Source organism: Piliocolobus tephrosceles, chromosome 11, assembly GCF_002776525.5.
Source record: "Piliocolobus tephrosceles isolate RC106 chromosome 11, ASM277652v3, whole genome shotgun sequence".
NCBI classification, from domain to species: domain Eukaryota; kingdom Metazoa; phylum Chordata; class Mammalia; order Primates; family Cercopithecidae; genus Piliocolobus; species Piliocolobus tephrosceles.
In genome coordinates this window covers 12303759-12328502 of record NC_045444.1, presented here as the reverse complement: position 1 = coordinate 12328502, position 24744 = coordinate 12303759, and the positions used below count along the sequence as shown (strand labels likewise).

At 53.4% G+C, this 24744-nt stretch overlaps 1 protein-coding gene across 2 annotated transcripts in view; it reads left to right on the top strand.

Annotated features, from left to right (window-relative positions):
- The window catches only part of ARHGEF4 (Rho guanine nucleotide exchange factor 4), a 210289-nt gene that overhangs the window by 489 nt on the left and 185056 nt on the right, over window positions 1-24744 (top strand). The window lies entirely within an intron of this gene.

Here is a 24744-nt window from a genome sequence, read left to right as displayed (position 1 = left end):
TCGGAGCCTCTGCCTGGACCGGCCTGGGCGCGCGGGGCACTCGGAGCCTCTGCCGCTTGGCGCAGTACCGCCTGCCTCGGGAAGGAGAGCTGGTGCCGGCCCAGTGGGTGCCGGAGAAGTGGTTGCTGTTGTGTTATTCCCCGGGCTGAGGGTACGTGAGGGCGCAGCAGCGACAAGGAGCTGGAACTGGGGTCGGGGCTGTTGGGCTTCTGCTCGGGGTGCCCCCTCTCTGGCCCGATTTCCGGGTCCGCTCACCATCGGGACCTACTCAGTTGCGACGCCTCCACCTCGCTGTCCCCACAGGAATCCCAAAGTGGGCAGGGGACTCTGGGGCACTGTCAGGAGTGGCCGGCCACAGGTTGCCAAGCCCCACCTCCCCAGGTGAGCCAGTGGGAGGGCGGTCGCGACGCCGGTGGTGCTGGCCTCCGACTGCTGCGGGAGCAACTGGATGAAAGGCGAGGCGGGGAAGAGCGGCCAGCTCTCAGCTGCAGGTCCAGGGGGAGGCAGACCTGTGTGGGGCTGTTGGGGTGGGAGGGGCGGGAGGGCGCCCTAGTTGGCTGTGCGGTCACCTTCTCCCAGAGTTGAAGACTGGAGGTTGGGGTCGGAGTTCTGTGGCCCTGAGAGCTCTGGTGAAAGGGGCGGGAAGCCAGGTGACCCAGGACAGACCTGCAGGAGCCCTGCCCTCAGCCCCTCTGAGGGCCTGGCATCAGCTCCCACCCCCAGCGATAATGAAGTGATACAGGCATCAAGAGTGGAGAGGGCCCGACAGCCCGACAGCCCGGAAGGTGGCCTTTCAGGAACCTGTGCTGGTGAGTGCAGGAGATGGCTTGCAAGAGCTCAGACTCCCTTCAAATGCTGATGCTGTCATTGAGGAGGTGTACAATCTTGGGACAGTCACATAACCACCTGGGTCTTTGTTTTGAAAGATGTGGGTGATGATTCCACGCCCTCCACACCTTTCAGGGTTAGTGTGAAGGTTTTATTAGAAAATGTGAGTGTGGGCCAGTGCAGTAGCTCATGCCTGTAATCTCAGCACTTTGGGAGGTGGAGTCGGGGGTGGATTGCCTGAGGTCAGGAGTTCGAGACCAGCCTGGCCAACATGTTGAAACCCCATCTCTACTAAAAATACAAAAATTAGCTGGGCCTGGTAGTGGGCGCCTGTAATCCCAGCTACTTGGGAGTCTGAGGCAGGAGAATTGCTTGAACTCGGGAGACAGGTTACAATGAGCCAAGATAGCACCACTGCACTCTAGCCTGGGTGACAGAGCGAGACTCCATCTCAGAAAAAAGGGAGGAAGGAAAGAAAGGGGGAAGGGAGGGAGGGAAGGAAGGAAGGAAGGAAGGAAGGAAGGAAGGAAGGGAGGAAGGAAATAAGGAAATGTGAGTGTGTTTATGAAATGATGAGTCCTGGACCTTGGTTCTGCTACACCCACAGCAAGGGTGGCAAGGAGTTGCCCAGGTGAGGGGAAGGTGGCTGGACAGAATCTGAGATGCCTGGGCAGAATCTGAGTTACCCAGCTGGCCCCAGAAGCTCTGGGAGCAGGCAGAGTGTGGCTGGAGGAGAAGCCGCAGGACATCTCTGGGCAGCCACCTTGCCTGCTGCTGCCTGGGAGGCTCCTGGGAAAGTATTGCAGAGACGCACTGTCCTCCAGTTCCCCATCTATTGAGAGAGGACTTTCCATACTTTCTGCCCTGTGTCTGCCTCAGGTCCCTGTAGGTCCTGAGACACCTGAGGCCTCCCCATGCACACCACAGGGAGATCAGCTGTGCCCCTCAGAGTCTCCTTTCTGCTGTCCACATGGGACAGGCTCTGACTGCCACAGCAGTTCACTTTTGGCCACCTGAGTGTGGCTTGCCGAGTCACCGGCAACGTAGTTCATACTTATTCCTCTTGGACATCGGTCGTAAGGAATACCCCATGAGGACACAGGCTGTGGGGCAGGCAGGGGAGCTACGTGCTTGAGTCACTGCCTGGTGCTTCCTAGTGTCCCCAGGGATTGGTCCTATGAGGTTCCCCTGATGATGGGTGCTGGACTGGGCCAGAAAAGGCCCACTTCGTTCTGGGAACCTCAGATTGTCCGGGTCTTCCAGTCAGACTCTGTTAGCCGAGATGCAGCAAGTCTCCACCAAGCCCTGGAGGAGGACCCCAAGGCCCCAGGTGTGACTTCTGGTGGCACTTGGTGCAGACTGTACACAGCATACAGATCTGCTCGAGCACGTGGGGCACCGTGGGATCCATGGGGCATGACAGTCATGTGGCAGAGTCCCTCCCCGTGCAGGCAGACCACTCGGAGAGCCTGCACCTGCCAGGGGCCCACACAGGTGCACCGCCTTGGGGGTCACCCAGCAAATGAGTCAGAGGAGCAGCACACCCAAGAGGAAAATATGTTGTCTCAAAAATCCAGAGGCCCTCCCAGCATCGTGTGTGCCAAGCATGACTTCGACTTTTGAGGGGGTATTTCAAAATGTTCCAGACAGCTGGACACCCCTGCTGCCTGCCTGGAGCTGTCACTGAAGTGGCAGGTCCCTGTCTTTTCATAGAATGTGTGTCCTACACTCTGGTACACGTATGTCCTGTCACTTAAGGTGCTTTGCTGCTTGGTTTCCTCCAAGACCTAGTAGTGTGCAGAAGACCCGCATGAGGTCCTCGGGAGAGAAAGGTCAAGGTCGTTGTTGGCTAAACTGTGGCACAGAATCATTGAGCCAAGACAAGTCGTGAAGGTGGGATGCTGTGCCCCATGACAGGGAATTGAACCCACTTCCATGGATTCCTGAGTACTGCAGCAGGAAACACACATCAGGGACACACACAGGCATACAGAGGCACATGTAGGTGCACACAGGCACACACACAGACACACAGGCATACACACTTGGGGGACACAGGCACACACGCAGACACACAGGTGTACATACAGGTGCACACACACAGAGACGGTTTTCATCCAGTCAGTGGCTCTGTACTATGCCAAGGATTGTGACAGGTTCAGTCCATTAGGGAGGTCACAAGTGGGACAGCACAGCTGTTGAGAGAATCCACTTGACTGAGCCCATAGCCGTCCGCTGCATCTTCAAGGCCCCGTGTCTCCTGCATAAGCCTACCTGGCAGGTTAAGGGAGGATGCAGCCGCATTTTCTGCCTTGGGTGCTGGTCGTTTCTCCGTCTCCAGAGATGAAGTGTTGCTGGTGAGCCACAGTTGTGGACGGGAGGGTGTTGCAGAGCCATCCAAGCAGTCTTTCCCACCATAGAAGCCTCCACCCCATGGCTCAGGGAGCCACGATGGAGTTCTTGCCTCGCACTGGCATGTGTGTGTCACCTGAGCACTCAGGAGCTGGGGAAATTGTCACAGGACAGGTTTGGGATCCCAGTGGGCTGCCATGAGGTGGACGCAGGGCACAGCTCTCGTCATGGCCTGCATGCCACTGCCTCTGGCAAGCCTCATTCCTGGTGGCAGGCTGTGGAGACATCATCCTGGGCTGCCAGAAACAGTGTCAGCTCAGAACCAGCCCTCAGTGGTGCCGGGAGGTCCAGGTACTTCCCTGCCTGGGAGGCTCTGGAAGGTTCACAGCATACACCTGTGCTGTTACGCAGGTGACCAGCCTCCCCAGAACTCAAGGAGTTTGGGGTCTATTGAGCAAAATCTGGGAATTGGGCAGGGAGCAATGGAGTTTATTCAGCAAATATTTGTTGAACACCTACTATGCACCAGATGTTGTTTTAGGCACTCATGGTAGACTCCTGCCTACCAGACCTAGTTTTAAAAAGTGTTTGTTTGTTTGTTTGTTTGAGACAGAGTCTCGCTCTGTCGCCCAGGCTGGAATGTAGTGGTGTGATCTCAGCTCACTGCAACCTCTGCCTCCCGGGTTCACGCCATTCTCCTGCCTCAGCCTCCCAAATAGGTGGGATTACAGGCACGCACTACCACGCCCAGCTAATTTTTTGTATTTTTAGTAGAGACAGGATTTCGCTATGCTGGCCAGGCTGGTCTCGAACTCCTGACCTTGTGATCCGCCCGCCTTGGCCTCCCAAAGTGCTGGGATTACAGGTGTGAGCCACTGCACCAGGCCTAAAAAGTTTTTTTTCCCACATTTCTATTAGTAGTACACACATTAAATAGGACCCTATTGGCATTACCTGTCGATTTCAGTCCTAGCAGCGCCATGGGTGAGTCATCAGTGCCAAGGAGCGTGAGAACATCCTGGTGTTCCTCTGGCTGCCAGCACCTGAGTGCTTCCTCCCATTCTCTGTCGTGCCTCACTGTTCTCATCTGTAGAATTTCCACCAACGGGAAGGTCTCCCATGATTGTCTCCAGCTGACAGAGAACGATGTCTGTGGCAATATTCCAAGCGGTTGGCGCTCCCCTTCCTAAGTGTTTCTTGATGCTTTGGGCTGGCCCAGGTCTTTTTGGCTGCCCTGGAGACATGGTTAGGGATGCTGTGCAGGTAGCTCTTGGTCGGTCTCCACCAGCACTGTATCCCCTCAGATTCTTGGATTCTGATTCCTTTAAGGCATTCTGGCTTTTCAGTTTCACTTTGTGGGGCCGCTGTCAAGCTGAGGATTCAGGGGACCAAGAGCTCACCTGCTGGCTCTTGACTCCAGCGTGGCGGGCGCACCTGCATCTGCACATTCCCCTGGCCTGGGGTGATGCTCTTCCCCCACGGTTGGGGATGCTCCAAACCCGTTCTCACCGTTCTCCCTGTTTTTCGCTGGTGTATGTTGGCACAGTCCTCATTCTCTGAAGCATGAGTCTTTTCCTTGATGGTTTCACTTGTGATTGGTTCCCCTGGCCATGCTGGAATCTGACTCTGCTCTTTGGCCTGGAGGCAGGGAAAGGAGCCAGGGCGGGTATGAGCAGAGCAGGGTGACTTGCTGGGGAGGGCATAACAGCCTGAAGCAGCCAGAGAGGAGTAAGGGTTCAATGGGGTTGTGAGCCCCCAGTGCATCCCCACGCCTAAGGTGAGGGTCCCCCGCTTTCCCAAACCGTACCCTGACTGTCACTCAAGGAGCAAGGAAACAGCACATCCTTCTGGCTGTATAATGCGCCAGTCTGCAGACTGGTGGAGTCAGACTGCTTTTGGTTCAGGGATATCTCAGGCCGGTGGCTACAGGAAAGAAGAGATACTCGTACTTTATGTAGAGTGATAGAGAGACCCTGCTAGGAAGAGTGTGTTATTGCCTCACTTGAAGCTGTACAGGGCAGTTAGAAGCAGCAAGCGCACCTGGCAGTCCTTGGATTCTTCATGCCTTTCATTTGGATTTTGTAGCAAGAGCTGTTTCCCCGCCAAAGCACCCAGTAGTCACTTGGCCACCATTTATGATTTATTTAGGGGCTGGCCATGCAGGCAGTGGGATGTCGGAGTTCCCCATCTTCCACACTGGTAATGTATTTCCACGGCTTTTGGCTTCAACCAGGTGAAATCCCCAGTCGCAGCCCTCCTCCCCACCTTCCTGCAGATCTCTTACCAGCAGGGGTCCTTGTACCAGTTTCTTTACTAGTGAAGGATCTTGATTGCCGAAGACAGAAAAGGGCTCCGGTTAAGTGAAAAAAGAAAGAACGTCTTGGCAGGTTGGGGGTAGCTCATTGGCTCAACTTGTGCAGGGATGAAGGGGGCGAAGTGCAGTGGGGCCTGTGGGGCTGCCCCGGGCATGGACTCCACTGCTGCTGACAACACCCCCTAGCGCCTCTTGTAGGTGGTGAGGGTCTGTCCTCATGAGCCAGGGTTCTGGCTGAGGCTTAGCGGAGCTGCCAGAGGGTGGGACGAGAGGATATCTGCCTCGTTTCTCTTTCCAAGATAGATAGGGCCAGATTTTCAGTTATCTTGGGATCTCCTCCTCTCCCCAGTCCTGGCGGCTGTTCAGCACGGGGCAGCCAATACCCACTCATGGCAAAAGATTGAGAAGTCCCACTAGGACTCACTTGGCCCCTCCGCCTTTGTGGGGGAAGGAGGGTCTAAATAAACTCCAGGTTCCTGGGGCTTCTGCCAGGGAGCCACGTATATCCTTGAACTCTTTTGGGTGAAGGTCTCAGCAGGAACCCAAGGCTGGAGACCCTGAGCCGGGGCAGGCTGCCCTCTTGAACCCTACAGAGGCTGGTCTCCTGCATGACAGAGTAGGCAGGGCAGACCCGGCAGGGGAGCCAGCTGCCTTCCGGGAGGCCTTCGGTGCCTCCTCTGGGCTGTGCCTCCTGCCACCCCGGACTTGCCGGCCTCGGCTGCGTTGCTGCTCAGAGGCACCAGTGTTTCCTCCTGCCACGGGCCTCTTCTCCCACACTGCCCTTCCAAGGTGGGGGCACGGGTCCCACCTGTGCTATTCCTCCAGACCCTGCCTCTGCCCCCTCGCGGTCTCCTCTGACCTCACCAGATGGTCCCTCTGTACAACACGCATTCTCAAGCACCCCCTGCTTGTTGGGCCATGATTGACATCTCCAAAGGTGCCTCGCCTCCTTTACAACAGCGCAACGTGAGGGTTGGAGGGCCTCACAAGCAGCACCATCCCCATCCGCAGAGGGTCCCGCAGCCAGGGGCGGGCCAATGGGCGATGTCGTTTAAACCTTACCACCTTATAACCGGCAGAAGGTGGGGGCAGCCCATTTCAGAGGTGAGGAAATCACATACGGGCTCCAGAAGGACACAGCACTTCTCCTGAGCCAGGGAGCTGGTTGTTCTCAGTGGGAGAAGCAAACAAAACGTTTGGGGTCAGTGACTCCTGTGGGAAACCCAGAGGGAATTCAGATCCTCTGCAGGCTCTGGTACCTCCCCAGGTTATAAACAGTGGCTAGAGTCTCAGGAAGGGCTGAGGACATCTGACCGAAGCCAGTGGCAGGGCAGGCACTCAGAGGTGGGGCAGGCTGTGCCCCCCCACACCTGGAGAGCAGGGCTGTGCTCCACCCAAGTTTGGAGAGAAGGTTTCAGGAGTGCATGTCTCCAGAAACGTCAACCTGGGGCCCTCTGGATTCAGGGCCCCCTTGGGGTTCTGACCTGGCCACACACAGACTCAGCGCATTTCCCTAGGACACGCCATGCTCCAAACCCTGGCCCTGCCCTCGGAGCCAACAGCCCAATCCCAGCCAAAGTGCTGGGATTACAGGCGTGAGCCAGCCGGCCCGCCGTAGTTTTTTAGAACCACTGGAGTTGAATGGAAACCCATCTCCGAAACTTGGCTACGTGTGATGCTGCCTGATGTTGCTGGCCAAAGTTCCTGCTCTAGGTAGAAAGTAAGTTTTTGGCTGGGCACGGTGGCTCACACCTGTAATCCCAGCACTTTGGGAGCCATTTGAGCCCAGGAGTTCCAGACCAGTCTGGGCAACATAGTGAGACCCCGTCTCTACAAAAATGTTTTTAAAAAATTAGCGTGGCATGGTGCACACACCTGCAGTCGCAGCTACTTGGGAGGTTGAGGCAGGAGGATCATGGGAACCCAGTACAGGCACCGGCCACCGCTGCTGGCTGATTTTTGTATTTTTAGTAGGAATAGGGTTTCACCCTGTTGGCCAGGCTGGTCTCGGTCTCTTGACCTCGTGATCTGCCCACTTTGGCCTCCCAAAGTGCTGGGATTACAGGCTTGAGCCACTGTGCCTGGCCAAGAAAGTGTATTTTTACAGAGGCACGCTGACCAGGGGAGCATCCTCCTCAGAGCACCATGGATGTGGCCGGTGGGAGAAGCTGGGTCAGGTGTGGCAGTTTGCCTCTGTGCAAGGACTCAAGCTTGTGAGAAAACCTGAAAGCGACTCACAGGGTGGCACATCCACAGAGCAGCACTAGCAGGGAGGGAACTGCTGCCGTACACACCAGTCCAGACTGGCCTCCAGGGAACCAGGCCCAGTGGCAGAAGCCAGACCTACGGTGTGATCCCAAATGCGAACCTACAGTGACAGAAAGCCCACAAGTGGCTCCCTGGGGACAGGTGAGGGTGGGCGGGAGCCGGAGGGCGGATGAGGAAGGACAGAGGCGGTGGACATTTGCTGCTCACTCTGCACCTGTCGAAACCCTCAGGTTGTGCTTCCAGTGTGTGAGTTTGTTGTGCATCAGTTACACCTCCATCAAGCTAGGCCCACCTGGGCCAGAAGGCGGCCATCTCCCTGCAGGCCTGGCTCAAGGTCCGTTGCCCAGGACATTCTCTGAGAGCTCAAATAAGCCCCTTCCTGCATCCGCTGCCTGGGTGCCCCACGCACGGAGCCCAGGACGATCCTGGGGCAGCAGGCGGGCAGCGCAATGAGCCAGGCTCACGAGACCAGTGGTTCGGGCTTCCGCAGCTGAGTGCTCAGCTCGAACCAAGCCTGTCTGTGTGTCATCAGTACTGTGTCCTTGCCGGCTGGTGCTGCCAGGGCCTAGGGCCTGGGGACTGTCAGCCTGGGGTGACTGGTCATCTGACACCCCCACAACCCAAGAGTCACCTCATCTCGGGTGCTGGGCTCCCAGGAGCCACCCACACCGACTGCCAGGCAGGCCCAGGCTGCTGATCCTGTGCCAGCCTCCCTGCCCCGCTTGGCTGTGTAGCGTAAGCCAGTCCTCCCTCTCAGCGCCCCCAGGCCAGCGCCCTCCCTCCAAGACCCTCAGGAACCTGCCTGCGGGGGCTCGCCGTGGGGAGGTGCACGTGGAGAGAGCGACATGGGACGGCGAGAAGAAGGGACTTAGGGCAGGATTCGGGTCTGGTGAGAGGGGCTTGCAGAAGCTGGACTTTGCTTGGATGGATGCCCTCAGGAGGTGCAGGGGCAGCTTTAGGGTCAGGGGTCTTTCTTTAGCAGAGGGAGGAAGGAAGCCGGCCAGTGCTGGATTGCCGGGCAGCTGGGACACTCAGGCAGTTGGTACAGGGCATTGATGGGGCTTCTGTGGTCGGGGCAATGCAGGTTTGTCTGTGCTCAGACATGAGTCCAGAGAGGCTGCTTCTTCTGCTGATCCGTCATAAGGTGGGAGTCATGGGGCCCGGGGGTTTGAGTTCCGTGACACCGGTATGTTTAGCAGGAGAAGCAGGGCCTGACCGGTCGGTGGATACACAGGGTGTGTCTCCACCTTATCCATAGACATGTGCCAAGACCTCCAGACCCCAGATTTGATTCTCCAGAAGAGGCCTGAGCAGGTCTTTTAGGGAAAGCCTGGGTGTAATTCTGATGTGCGCGGGCTAAGAACCCCGTGTGGATTCCTGACACACTGGGTCCGGTCAAGGTGACTCTGAGGCTCTTTCCCAGCCTCGCCCCTGCTGGACACCCTGCCCAAAAGCCGCTGCGCCCTCCAGAAGCAGGCTACCCTTCCCCTCCCAGGAATCTGGCCTTTCCGGACACTGCTCAGTGCCTGAGCTTAATCTGACAAACTGGGTGATGTTAGTAACCAGAGATGTCTCCTTCTTCCTCTTTTTTTTTTTTGAGACAGAGTCTCGCTCTGTTGCCCAGATTGGAGTGCAGTGGCACGATCTCGGCTCACTGCAAGCTCCATCTCCCAGGTTCACGCCATTTTCCTGCCTCAGCCTCCCGAGTAGCTGGGACTACGGGTGCCCGCCATGATGCCTGGCTAACTTTTTCTGTGTGTCTTTAGTAGAGACGGGGTTTCACTGTGTTAGCCAGGATGGTCTCAATCTCCTGACCTCGTGATCTGCCCGCCTCGGCCTCCCAAAGTGCTGGGATTACAGGCTTGAGCCACCGTGCCCGGCCTCCTGCTTCCTCTTGAATCTGCTTTTTCCTGGAGTATGAGTGCCTCAATGCAGAGGAGGCCGGGGGAAGTGATTGAGACCTCATGGGCACCCAGAGGCATCTGGAAGACGGGAGGTTTCAGTCACCACCTCAGACTTGGAGGCACCAAAAGATCATCACCGTGCAAATGTGATGTGACTTAATCATTCATCCCTCAGTTTTCGTATCTGTCAAACGGGGATGGGGTCCGTCTCTGTAAGATGGCTGTGACAGTCACGTGTGCTGACGTTTGTGGAATGTTCCTTTTTACCTGCAAACCTTGAGGGCTCAATGCTGTGGCTTCGGCTGCTTTTCCACCTGCACGCTTGGCTCCGAGGGCCTGACCCCCTGAAGCAGTGTCACATTCGGTGTCCCATCCTTCCCTGGGTCCACCCAGGTCCCCTTTCTCTCTGAGTTCTAGAGTTTAGAAAACATCAGACGAGGCTTCACGGGAACAGTGCTGGCTTAGAGAATGTGAGACCTCCACCTGGGCGTGAGTCAGGCATGGAAGGCGGCCCTGAAGACCACTCTGCCAGCACAGCCAGTGCGCCCATCCCTGTGCTGGCTCCACTGCCCCTGGCACGAGGGCCTGTGTGCCCTAACCCCGAGAGACTAGGTCTGAGCCTCAGGAGTGTATGGGATTGGAGCTGGGCCACTGGGCTGGGGTCTGTCTGTGGGCGAAGCTGACCAGCTGAGTGGAGGCCATGGGTGTGAGGGAGCCACGTGGTTGCAGGGACTCTTCCAGAGGAGAGGAAGGAAAGTCATCCAGGGACACGGGGCCTCTGCCCAGGTGGGTAGGGAGGGTGGGCCGTGGCCAGTCTCCAGGGTGGGAGCAGGCCATCTGCACAGGGTGGGTGGCGTTGGCCGGAAGAGTGAGGCTTCCCGACCTCAGAGGGGCTGCAGCAGGCCTGTGGAGAGATGCGCTCTGGGCTGCTCCCACCTACCCCATGGGGCAGCGGGGCCTCAGGCCAGGATCGCGTCTGAACCACCCTGTGCGCTGCCCCAGCATACCGACTCGACCCCCAAGTCCAGTGTTTTCATCCCCACACAGCATTTACCTCGTCTTGTTAGAGTCCAGGCCCGTGCTGGGTCCCGGGGAGGTCAGGCCATGAGCAAGACGTACCTGCAGCCCCTGGACAGGGGCTTCTGAGCCCTCCTGATAGTAAAGGTTGGCAGCCTTTGAGAATTCAGGGAAGGCTGTGAGTGCTGGCGCTGGAAACCCTCCCCATGTGGGTGTGCAGGCACCTCGTGCCTGGCATTCCCAGGGCCCAGGAACCAGTGGACGGCAGGGAGGCTCCTGCTCCTAATCCCCAGATCCTGAGGACAGCACCTGAGTGATCCTGTCTCTTCCTCCCTCCGGTGCCGGGCTTGGAGCTTTGAGTGGAGCTGGGGCTGTGTGCATGTTTTAGTGAGGGTTCCAGTCACGTGACACTTGGCTCCCAGTCTGCAGGGAGACCAGGCCCTGAGGGGACATGCTTGGTTGTCAGTGTCAGTGGGACAGGGAGACAGGGCACAGGAGACAGGCCTGGGTGGGGCAGTGAGGCTCACGGGTGGTGGGCCCTGAAGGAGAGGTGCCAGGCACTGGCCCCGGTCCTGGAGCTGGAGGGTGGCGGACAGAATGGGAGCTGTATCTTGGAGAGGCTGAGCGACCCCTGGGCACCTCAGACCCTTCATGCCAGCCAAGCTAATTGGGGGCACTGCCCACCTGTGTGCCCCCCAATGGCAGAGGAGGAGAGGACAGCTGGTGGGGACTCCCCTGCTGTCCCCCTCCTCCTTGGGTCCCCAGCCCCAGTCGAGAGCACCTCTTCCCACCCTCCCTTGGGATGTGGAGACTGGGTTCTGGCTCCGTGACCCCTCTGTGCCCCAACTTCAGTTTGTTTCTCAATGTGCCCACCTCCCGGAGCTCCCTGAAGAGTAATGGGAAAGTGATGAAAAAGCTGGGGCACGTTGGGGAAAGAACATCCTGTTTTGTTGGGTGTTAAACATCATGTCAGAGGGGCAGAGAGATGCAGCCAGGGCTGGGGAGGCTTTAGGATGCAGGGAAATTTTCTGTGCCCTATGGGGAGGGTCACCCCCTTTGCTGCCCTAAGAGGCAGCCTTGCCTGGGGCCTCAGTGCCCTGGCCTGTGAGGTGGGGCATGGCAGCCACTCTGCTCCTGGGGGACACCCCACAGGCTGGCCCAGGCTGCCTGTCTGCCTTGGAACTTGAAGGAGGAGGCCCTCAATCTCTGAGCAGAGGGACCACTGTCACACACCTCCTTTCCATGATCTAGGATACACATTTTTTTTTTTTTTCTGAGATGGAATCTTGTTCTGTCGCCCAGGCTGGAGTGCAGTGGCATGATCTCAGCTCCCTGCAACCTCCTCCTCCCAGGTTCAGGTGATTCTCCTGCCTCAACCTCCTGAGTAGCTGGAATTACAGGCGCACACCACCATGTCCAGCTAATTTTTGTATTTTCAGTAGAGACAGGCTTTCACCATGTTGTCCAGGCTGGTCTCAAACTCATGACCTCAAGGGATCTGCCCACCTCAGCCTCCCAAAGTGTTGGGATTACAGGTGTGAGCCACCTTGCCCAGCCTAGGATACACTTTTTAAAAAAACAGTATAACACTTTTGAAATGAAAATGCATTTATAATTGGTGTGTATATTTAACATACTGATTTTTTCTTCCCCCTCAAAAGCTCTCCTTGACTGAGTGCCATCTTTGCGAGCAGGAAACAGGACGCTGTAACTGCACGTGTGGTCTGGGGCCAGCATGTGGATCTCAGGGAGGTCCCAAGCCCTCACCCCACCGGGAGGCTTCCCAACTGCTGGGTCGGCCTCCTGGCCCCATGGGGGTTCTCAAAGCAGCCCACATTTCTGGGGCATCCTCAGAGGGACTCGCAGGAGCAGCTGGGCCAGTGCCCCAGGGACGGGGCAGCCTCTCACTTGGGAAGTGTGTGGAATCAGGCCCGTCTGTAGCTGAGGAAGGAGGAGCCGTTGGCCACTGCTGTGTTTCTGGTACCCTTCATGCAGAGGGGTCTCCTCTCACGGTACTGTGGAGAGCGGGTGTTTCTGGTGATGCCCGTGTCCCAAGTCTGCCTAGGCAGCTGCTGCTGCCCGTGGCCAGGGGCTTTCTGGGAGCTGGCTCTGCTCTGTTCCCTCCACAAGCCCAGTTCTGGGAGCCTCTCCAGCTGTCCGTCATCCACAGCCAGCATCCACACAGCTGCTGCTGGGACTCCCAATTCCACGTTGCTCAACATTTCCTGCCGCAAGGACACAGGTTCCCCCAGGTGGGCTGTCTGTGTCCACAAGGTGGGCACATAGCCCGTGGGAAGTAGGGCAGAGTGTGGGGGCTACAGCACCCCAAGCAGGGGTGCAGTGGGCCACAGGGTAGTGTCCCTACCCCACGTCCCTACCTTCAAATGCCCTTGTGATGGGGCCTCCCTCGGTAGGCAGGGGACTGAGGTGCACGTGGAGGTGAGCAGAGCCACACGGGAAGGGGAAGCAGGAGTCAGCATCAAACCCCCCTGCCACGGTGCAGTCTTTCCAACAAGACCCTCTCGGATGGCAGCTGAGGCTACTGGGTCTCTTCATGCGTGCGCTTCTGTGGGGCATTATCAGAGGGAGAGGGTTCTGTCCCACGAAGGCCTGAGGGGCCTGGGCAGCCCCCTAGTTCCAACTTCGGGCCATTCACTCAGCTCCTTGGGGTGAGTTCATTCTGCTGCACCACCAAAAAACCACCCTGCTGGGTCCCCTTGCAGAGCTGTGGGAGGGCAGGCGGGACATGAGTCCACCAGCTTTCTGTGCTGTGAACACCGGAGTCCTGACCGCTGTGGAGCGGAGAAGTGCCTGCACTTTGAAAAGGGTGGTTGGGATAGGACCTGTCAGAGGCCAGCATGTGCCTTTCCTGCCCTGGCAGCCGGGCAGCTGTGACCTGGGAATGCGGGGCAGAGAGGACACTAATCTGGATGCATCGTCGGTGGCGCCAACTGTCAGGAGGGTGCCGGCGCCAGCTCCGCAACAGCCCTGGTTCGCATCCATCAGCCGTGCAGCGCTGGTGCTCAGGCTGTTGTGTCTTCCCAGGGGAAGGAAGCTCACATCTTCCCATGAGACAGGCAGCTGGGAGTGGGGTTAGGGTTAGGGTTAGGGTTACGTGCTCTCAGCCAGAACCTGGCGCGGTTCTTGCGGGTTGGGGAGTTTGCTGCACTGCCGAGGCCTGCCCTTCGCCCACCGTGCAGGTGGTCTGGGCCTGAGTGGGTGGCTGCACACGGTCTCTATCCGAGAGGGTGGGGTGGACAGGCTGGGGGCTCCAGTCTGTCTGCAAAGCAGCAGGGCAGAGCTCGACACTTTGTGGGCGACACGAAGAAGAAGGGTAATGACACGGCTCTTGGCCACTGTGATCCTTCCGACTGCTGCTGTCCTCAGCTCATCCGTGAGCTGGAACAAGGTTCTGACCCTCCCAGGGCCTCCGTGGACACAGCCAGCAGGAAATACAGGGGTGTTGACCTGCTCTGCCAGTCTCTCTGGGCTTGTGTACGGCCCAAATGAAATACCATGAGTGAATGTTTGTAGAAGCTGGACACCTGGTCCAAATTCAAATGCTACCACCTGCTAGGTTGGTGCTTAACTGTCCTGAACTTCAGTTTCCTTACCTGGAGAATACAGGCAATCAGACCTGCCTCACGTTAGGATTAAATAATGTCTAAAAGGCACAGGGCACACGGCAGCACTTTATCCGTAGCTATTTTATTGTTCCAGATGTTATTTTTACAGCAGGGGAGATGAACCATTCCAACCCCACAGCCTTTATTCTTTCAAGAACTGGCTGAGCACCTGCTCCATGGCACGCCCTGCACGGGGCTGGGGATGCAGAGGCTCAGGCAGGCCCTCCCTTCTGACGAGCCCATGGGTCTAGTGGCAGAGAGAGGTGGGCCGGCCCCCAGCAATCATCTGTGCAGTGAGACATATGACCAGGGCATGGCTGGTGTGGGGATCCCGGGAAAGGAAACTCTCAACCCTGTCAAAGGGGAAAGGAGAGTCTCGGGGAGCTGAGAGGATGGACAGGTGATACTAGACCACAGCGTGGTGTCAGGCAGGGCACAGGCACAGCATCGGGGCGCTGTTCTGCCTCCAGGACCTCCAAGGAGGCTGCGCAGATGAAGCGATGCCCTGATGAGACTGACTGTGGGGAGGGGGAGCCCTCGAGCCAAACTGTGAGCTGGCGGGGGTAGAGGGGGACTGTGAGCCAGAGGAGTCCCTGGGCCAAACTGACTGTGGGGTGGGTGGGGGGAGCCCGACCCAGAAGGTGGGATGCCCTGCACGGAGGCTGACATCCGGGAGCGAGCACGGTGTGCAGAACTCCGGGAGTCTCAGGAGGAGACCGCAGGATGGGAGAGAGGTCTGAAAGCCGAGCAGGACTGGGGTGGGCCTGAGCCCCATCGCCTCCTGCGGGCGGTGGAGAGCCGCAATGGGGAGACAGTGAGACGCAGCTTGTGCTGAGTGTCCAACCAGCACACACAGGAGGTGCCACTCCTCAGGGTTGTCCTCGTGAGCCCAGAGCCCAGGAGCAGACAGAAAAGGGCTGAGTGGGATGAGGGCAGCCTTGGCAGCTGGAAGCTTGACAGCAGCTGGCTGCCCCTCTGGAGGCTCAGAGTACACTAATCGCCCTGGGTGGGGCCTGCCACCTGGACAGCCGGGAAGAACCTCCTTCCAGCAGCCTGACATTCCCATCAAGGGTCAGCAGGGTGCGTCCAGCACCAAGGCCGTGCACGTTTTGTGCTTTGGGTTCCAGGGGGCCATTTCCACAGTCCTGCTCGGCCTTCATATGGCACCATAAGGGACTCTGGAATCCCCACACCTATCCCAAGGCCCAATTCAAGGTCTGCCAGGGGATCTGCATGATGATTCACAGTGCGTGTTACTGTGCACGTGGCCAGTGATGGATCCTGATGGTAGAAAATTCAGAGTAGCAGGTGGAGGAGGGAGTAGCAGGTGGAGGAGGGAGTAGCAGGTGGAGCAGGGAGCCCCAAGCCTGATGTAGGAGAGCCCCTCTGGGCACATCGCTTGGCTGGTCTCTGCCTTCTTGCCTGGAACATCCTGCTGGCTTCACAGAGTTGTTTTTCAGACTTCCTGAGTCCAGGTGAGGTCTAGACAAGGCATCTCGTGCAACCACCTCTCCCTTCCTTTCTGAACCTCAATCATGGGCCACTCTGCAAAGCACACGGCCGGTCTTCACCCACCTGTTTTACAGGCGCTGTGAGGGAAGGGCATGTCTCCGCTGGGCAGGCCTGGGCCTCCTGTGTGTCCCTGGGGATGAGCTGCTGAGCCAGGCATGGGCTGCACGTGGTCCTGGTGCCTGTGCCCATCAGTGTCCAGGAAAAGCAATGTCTCCCGTTGTCTTCTCCTGGGGGCCCATGGTGAGGTCTGCCCCTCTCTGGTGGGAGTGGGCACAGCACTAGGACACAGCATGTGAGCAGCAGCCTTGCTTGCGTCCAGTGTTGTGGGAAAACCACACAAGCCCTGCCATCATCCCAGGAATGATGGGGCCCGACGGTGTGGGTCAGGAGGTGAGCTGGAGGATGCAGGCCACAGAGATACTGTAGTGAGCTTAGTCAGCCTTCAAGGATGGACAGTCAGACCTACAGGCTGGTCTCAGCCTTGCCCATACCTTGCTGTGAGATTCTGGTCAGGTTACTTAGCCTGTAGGATGGAGATCATCTCTAAGGTCTTAGGATATCCTGCCTGGTTTTGTCTGCCTGAGGCCCTGGGGGACTGGAGTCTGAAGAGTTAAGTTCAGTCATGCAAGTATGTAGTCGTCTTGTCTGTCAAATGGAAATGTCCTGTCCTGTTCATCTCACAGGGTCACTGTGAGGATAAAATCTGATGATGTGTGTGGAAATATCTTGGGAAGCCAAGAAACATGACCAATGAAAGAGAAACGGTAAATAAAAAAATTATAGCATACCTGCACAAAATGGTTAATAAAATCCACAGAGTGATTAATTATGTCATAGCTATAAGGAACACTCAAGTGTTACAATTATAGGCCAAATCCTGTCCTTGGTGCTTGGGAATCAGCAGTGGCACAGGCTGAGACCCCTATCCTGGAGCCCATGCTTTGGCAGGGAGGGCAAATAACACACATTTATTCTTTGGAGCCTGGCTCTAGAAACCTGAGGTCATCACACCCCACCTCTTCCTAGGAAGTGGGGTGGGCACACCTGGGGAAGCTCTACCCAAGCAGGTATGGCCAAGAAGACGGGGCTCTCACTCCTGTCCTCTGATAGCCCGGTACTTTGGCTGAGCCCCAGGCGGGTCAGGCTGCTGGCATTCTCATCCCCAGCTCCATGTTGCAGAAGCTCTGTTAGTGGCAGGTGCTGCTGAGAAGTCTGGGATCACTTCCACATCCAACCCACACTATAGGGTGGAGGCCTACTCCAGGCACAGCAGGCTGGGATGCTGGGGCCCCAGTGCCCCCTGTCTCATCTCACTCACAGGATGGATGTTCCATGACAGGAGGGGCGAGACAGGAAGACCAGGGACTGCCAGCCAACCAGTGTCCACTGGTAGAGTGGGGATGTTATCGGGAAAAGCAGGCCTCCACACCCGGCTGTGTGTTCTGATGCAGGGCTTCTGCCCGGGGGAAAGGCAGGCCGTGCAGCTTTGCTGGAGGAGTCTGACTTCTTACTTGAAACAAAAAGTTGGAGAACTCCATGCCTTAAGGGTACTGCCAAAAACAGTGCAGCTCTTAGTGGAAAGCAACTAAGAGGAAGCTGGTAGGTTCATGAGTCAGGGGTCATGAAAACCACTCTCAGGCTTGACAATCCAGGGCCGTGAGTATAACTCTGAAAGCTGTTATACTCATGGTTATGGTTTATTACAGTGAAAAGATACAGATTTAAGTCAGCAGAGGGAAGAGGTAGAGAGGGTGGAGTCCAGGAGAAACCAGCTGCAAGCTTCCAGGTGTCCCCTCCCAGGAAGTGGCATGCAGTGCTTAATCTTCAGCAACAATGTGTGACAACCCGTGTGAAGTATGACAACCCGGAAAGCTCCCCAAGCCATGGTGCCCAGGGTTTTACCGGGGTCAGTCATATAAGCATACATACTTGCATGACTGAACTTGACTCTTCAGACTCCAGTCCCCCAGGGCCTCAGGCAGACGAAAGCAGGCAGGATATCCTAAGACCTCAGAGATGATCTCTCAGGAGCCAATCCATAGCCAGTGTTTTCTATGAAATGTGCAGTTGGAATAATCTAAGCCGGCTGAGATAAGTCTTTATTGTTTACTTTAAGAAAAAACAAAAGCCTGGACAACCAGAAGTTTAAACAAATAAACAAATCGACCAATCAAACAACAACCATAACGATATCAACAACCCACAGGACAAGTATTAGTATCAAAATTGCTATAATGTTATATGAAATGTCCAGTTTTCAACAACAAAACAAAAAATAAAAGACATGCAAAGAAATAGGAAAGTGTGACCCATATACAGGGAAGAAAGGAAGCCATAGAAACATCTTGTTGAAGGGGTGTCATTGGTGGCCTCAGCAGACTAAGACTTCGAAGCAGCTGTTATAACTAGGTTCAAAGAACTAAAGGAAGCCATGAATAAAGAATTCAAGGAAGGCGTGATAGCAATGTCTCTTCAAGTACATAATATTGTTAAAGATATGGAAAATATAACAAACAAATGAAAAATTCACCAGAGGGGCTGAACAGTAGATTTGAGCTGGCAGAAGAATCAATGAACTTAATAAATACAGATTATGTAACTTGAAGAATGGACAAAAAAAAGAATGAAGAAAAATGAACAAAGACTCGGAAATGTTGGACACTATTAAGTGCACCAACATACGTACAATGGGAATAAAAGGAGAGGAGAAGGTAGAATAAAATAATTCCCAGATAGAAGAAAATGGAAATAATCTGTTGCTAGCAGATTTGCCTTGCAAGAAGTACTAAAGGAAATTCCTCAGACGGAGAGCAAGTGACACCAGAGAATAATTCAAATCCCCATGATTAAACAGAGATTGCCAGTAAAGGTAATTATTTAGGTAATTACAAAAGATAGTGCAATTGCGTATTTTTTTCTTAATTCTCTTAACTGTTCAGAAAGTGATTGCAGAGAATAATCCACATATCATTGTATCGGTGGACCTATAGCATATAGAAATGTAAAAAGCTTCACAGTAAAAGCGCAGAGGTGATTGGGAACAGAGCTGCAGTGGAGCTTAGCAGGTGGCAACCCAAATCCATGGAAGTAAATGAAGAGAATCAGAAATGGGAAATTAAGATGTTAACGTAATAAACTCTATAAATATATACTTTCCTCTCAGCTCCTTAAAAAAGACATAAGATTATGTAAAGCAGTGTATTGATCCATTTGTAACATATGGAAACACAGTATGTGGAACATTAGTAGTGCACACATACACACAAAGAAGAGAGTAGCTCTATATTAAAGTTTCTATATCTGACTAGAATTAAGTAGTATAAATCTGAAGTAGATTTTACAAGCTATGATGAATATTGTAAGCCCTAGAGCAAGCACTAAGAAAAGAACTTACGTAGTAAAAAAGCATTAAAAAGATTAAACTGGCACACTAGAACATATTCACTAAGTGCAAAAGGAGGAACAGTGGTACAAAAAGACAAAACAGATAAAAATTAACAAAAATCAAAACTGCAGATATAAATGTAACCATGCCGATAATGCGTTAACCCAAACTAAGGCAGAGACTGTCAGAATGAATTTTTTCTTTAAAAAAAAAAAGATCTATCTATATCTTTTTATAGGAGATACTTAATTTTTTAAATTTATTTTATTTATTTATTGAGATGGAGTTTCACTCTTGTTGCCGAGGCTGGAGTGCAATGGTGCAATCTTGGCTTACTGCAACCTCTGCCTCCTGGGTTCAAGCAATTCTCCTGCCTCAGCCTCCTGAGTAGCTGAGATTACAGACATGCGCCACCATGCCCGGCTAATTTTATATTTTTCTTTTTTAGTAGAGACAGGGTTTCTCCATGTTGGTCAGACTGGTCTTGAACTCCCAAACTCAGATGATCCACCCGCCTCAGCCTCCCAAAGTGCTGAGATTACAGGCGTGACCCACCACACCGGGCCAGGAGATAAGTACTTTAGATTCAAAGATGCAAATATGTTGAAAGTTAAGGGTGGAGAAACATGCCATGATAACTGCATGAGCTGAAGTAGCTATACAAATATCAGCCTAAAGAAATTTTAAAACAAAAGTTTTACCACAGATAAAGAGGGATATTTTAGAATGATGAAAGTTTAGATCTCGGCTGGGCACGGTGGCTCAAGCCTGTAATCCCAGCACTTTGGGAGGCCGAGACGGACACATCACGAGGTCAGGAGATCAAGACCATCCTGGCTAACATGGTGAAACCCCGTCTCTACTAAAAAATACAAAAAAACTAGCCGGGCGAGGTGGTGGCACCTGTAGTCCCAGCTACTCGGGAGGCTGAGGCAGGAGAATGGTGTAAACCCGGGAGGTGGAGCTTGCAGTGAGCTGAGATCCAGCCACTGCACTCCAGCCTGGGCGACAGAGCCAGACTCTGTCTCAAAAAAACAAAAAAAAGAAAAGAAAAAAGTTTAGATCTCTCCAGACAATATAACAATTGTAAACATATGTGCACCTACTAACAGAACCCAAAACACATAAAGCCAAAACAGGCAGAATTGATGGGAGAAACAATGTAACAACAATATTTGGAGATCACTCTTTCATTCATTGATAGAGCAACTAGGCAGAAAATCGGAAGACTTGAACAGCTCTACAAATCATTTAGACCTAACAGACATCTGTAGGATGCTCCACCAAACAGAAGTAGAATACACATTTTTCTCAATTGCATATGAAATACAGTCCAAGGGCCAGGTGTGGTGGCTCATGCCTGTAATCCCAACACTTTGGGAGGCTGAGGTGGATGGATCACGAGGTCAGGAAATTGAGACCATCCTGGCCAACCTGGTGAAACCCCGTCTCTACTACAAACACAAAAAATTAGCTGGGCATAGTGGCACGTGCCTGTAATCCCAGCTACTTGGGAGCCTGAGACTGGAGAATCACTTGAACCCAGGAGGCGGAGGTTGCTGTGAGCTGAGATCGTGCCATTGCACTCCAGCCTGGCAACAGAGTGAGACTCTGTCTCAAAAGAAAAGAAAAGAAATATAGTCCATGTGCTAGGCCATAAAATCAGCCCCCAGGCCTGGCACGGTGGCTCACGCCTGTAATCCCAGCACTTTGGGAGACTGAGGCAGGCAGATCACGAGGTCAGGAGATCGAGACCAGCCTGGCTAACATGGCGAAACCCCGTCTCTACTAAAAATACAAAAATTAGCCAGGCGTAGTGGCGCATGCCTGTAGTCCCAGCTACTCAGGAGGCTGAGGCAGGAGAATTGCTGGAACCCAAGGAGGTGGAGGTTGCAGTGAGCTGAGATTGTGCCACTGCACTCCAGCCCAGGCAACAGAGCAACAGTCTGTCTCAAAAAAAAAAAAAAAAGTTCAAATAAAATCATGTGTCTGATAAAGAATTTGTATCCAGAAAATAATAAACGATCCTTACAGGCCAAGTGTGGTGGCTCATGCTTGTAATCCCAGTACTTGGAGAGGCCAAGGCGGGAGGATCACTTGAGCCTAGGAGTTTGATACCAGCCTGGGCAACCTAGCAAGACCCCATCTCAAAAAAAAGTAAAAACAAAACAAAAATCTGTACAACTCAATAATAAAAACACAAATGCCTGAATTTAAAAGTGGGTAAAGAAAGGCGTAAGAATGGTATGATGGACTTTATGGACTCGGGGGAAAGGGTGGGAGAGGGATGAGGGGTAAAAGACTGTAAATGGGTATAGTGTACACTGCTCAGGTGATGGGTGCACCAGGATCTCAGAAATCATCACCAAAGAACTTATTCATGGAACCAAACACCACCTGTTCCCCCTAAAGCTGTGGAAATAAAAATTAAAAATAAATAAAAAATAAAAGTAGGCAAAGGATTATGCACCCTCATGAGAGAACCTGAATTAATAAAAATTAAAAATAGAAAAGGATTTCAATAGACGCTTCTCCAACGAAGGTATACAAATGGCCAATAAGCATACAAATTTCTTCTGCATCTTAGTCATTAGGGAAATGCAGATGAAAACCACGGGGAGCTACCACGTCAGCCCCATCAACATGACTAACAAAAAATACAGCAAGTGTTGTCAAGGATATGGAGAAGCTGGGACCCTCATACATTCCTGGTAGGATTGTAACGTGGTGCATCCGCTTTGGAATTTGGTAGTTCTTCAGAATGTTAAACGTAGAGTTACCACATGACCTGGCAATTCCACTCCTGTGCATTTATCTGAGAGAAATGAAAGATACATCCACACAAAGACTTGGACACAAATACACAACTCTGTTTATACTAGTTCAAAATCGTGAACAACTCAAATTTTTTTTTTTTTTTTTTTTTTTTGAGATGGAGTCTCGCTTTTTCGCCCAGGCTGGAGTGCAGTGGCCGGATCCCAGCTCACTGCAAGCTCTGCCTCCCAGGTTCACGCCATTCTCCTGCCTCAGCCTCCCAAGTAGCTGGGACTACAGGCGCCACCACCTCGCCCAGCTAGTTTTTTCTTTTTGTATTTTTTAGTAGAGATGGGGTTTCACCGTGTTAGCCAGGATGGTCTCATCTCCTGACCTCGTGATCTGCCCGTCTCGGCCTCCCAAAGTGCTGGGATTACAGGCGTGAGCCACTGTGCCCGGCCCCAAATCTTTATCAGCAATTGAGAGGATTAACAGATTATGGCATATCCATGGGGTGGGATACTGCTCAGCAGCAAGAGTGAGTTATTGACACATGCAGTAACATAGACGAATCTCAAAATAATTATGCCTAGTCACAGGAGCCCGCCACAAACAACGACATATTGCATGATTCTATTTATAGGAAATACCCAGGATCAGCAGGTCTGTAGAGACAGAAAGTCAGTTCGTAGTGGGGTGGGGTGAGGGGGTGAAGTGTTGGAGGGGAGTGAGGAGTGAATATTAAGAAGTATGGGGTTTCGGCTGGGTGCGGTGGCTCACGCCTGTAACCCCAGCACTCTGGGAGGCCGAAGCAGGTGTATCACTTGAGGTCAGGAGTTCAAGACCAGCCTCGCCAACCTGGTGAAGCCCCTTCTCTACTAAAATACGAGAAATCAGCCGGACGTGGTGGTGCACCCCTGTAGTCTCAGCTACTGGGGAGGCTGAGGCAGGAGAATTGCTTGAACCCAGGAGGTGGAAGTTGTAGTGAGCCGAGATCATGCCACTGCACTCCAGTCTGGGCGACAGAGCCAGACTCTGTCTCAAAACAAAAACAAAAACAAAAACTACAGCAAGTATTAGAACAAACATGTTCTAAGAGTAGATTGTGGTGACGGTTGCACAACTCTGAATTTATTTAAAAACATTCAATTGTCTAAGTGGATAATTGGTATGGTACGTGAATTATAGCTCAGCAAATCCTTTTTAAACAGCGTGTGAGTGATGGCAGCTGTCTGAAGCACCTTTCCTTTGATGGAGACGCACATGGCTGTGTGTTCAGGGAGCAGAGCCAGCCAACCAGCCAGTGCTTCCTGAAGGTTTTTGTTGTATGCAAAGCTGACACAGTGATGCCGGTGAGAGGTTGTGCTGCCTGTCCTCAGAGGAGGAACTTCCATATAAGCAAGGATTTGGTTATGAAATCTACAACCAGAGTTCACATTTTTAAGGAATTTAGGGAGGGCTGGAGTCGTCATAATAGGCATCTCAGAAGAGGGAGGAAACTGCCCGGGGCTTTCCAAGACAAGCAGACCAAGGACAGGGATTTGGAGAACTGTGCACATGAGGACTATGGTGGCATCGTGTCTGGTATTTACCAAGTGCTCCCCTTTGCAGCCTCCTCGAGTGCCTTCTAGGGTAACCCGGGAGATGTGATACAGCCCAGTTGCTGGAAAGTCATGCCTTGTATTAAATGGAAATCTCTCTCCTGTTAATAATACTGTCAGCACTGACGGTGCAGTTATTACCGGAACGGTGCCGAGCCTCGGAAACATCCTCTCAGGCCGTTCCTCCCACATGAGGCAGGTTGTGTCAACTCCTCCTCCTAGTCATCATGGTTATTTTCCAGATGGAAGGACCTGGTCATTAGGTATGAAGTGATGTGCCACCATCACGTTCCAGATCCCACACTCGGGACCCGCTGCGCTGCTGTCAACTGCTCATCTTTCTCTTTTCTGATCCTCACAGAAAAAGTCTAGTTTCTTTTCCACGTGATGGTGAATAAAGTCAAAGACAGGTGTTTTGTTGTTTTTTCTTTTTTCCTCCAGTCATCTTTTCTTTTCCCTTGGGGTCAAACAAGCTCAGTTCTTAAATCATTCTGCATCCAGCAGGCTCGTGATCTCAGGCTGTGATCAAGTCTGTCAGTCCTTTACTTGAGTGTGGGCCTCAGACTGAGAGGGGGGTCTCTGGTGTCTGACCAGCCCAGAGGAGCAGGAGACTCACACCCCATTCTCCTGAGTGATGCGTGTCAGTTGACACATTCCATGACAGAATTAGCTCTTTTGACTGCCACATTCTACTGTGGACTCAAATCCTGGGCCTTTTCTTCATGTGCTGCTAAGTTAGGTCCAGGAACCTGAAGAGGGAAACTTTCTTTAGGGTTGCATAAAAACCTGCATCTGGCCGGGCTCAGTTGCTCACACCTGTAATCCCAGTACTTTGGGAGGCTGAGGTGGAAGGATTGCTTAAGGCCAAGAGTATGAGACAGACCCGGGCAGCATAGCAAGGCCATATCTCTAGAGACCAAAAAAAATGTTTTTAAATAAAATAGCTGGGTGTGGTGGCATGCATCTGTAATCCCAGCTACTTTGGAGACTGAGGCAGGAGAATTGCTTGAACCCGGGAAGCAGAGGTTGCAGTGCGCCAAGATTGCACCTCTGCACTCCAGCCTGGGTGACAAGAGTGAAACTCCATCTAGAAAAAAAAAAGAAAAGAAAATGCATATGGCAGGCAGGATTTTGGCCCCCATGACCTTAGTCCTCTGGTGCTACTTCCATGCTATGTTATGTG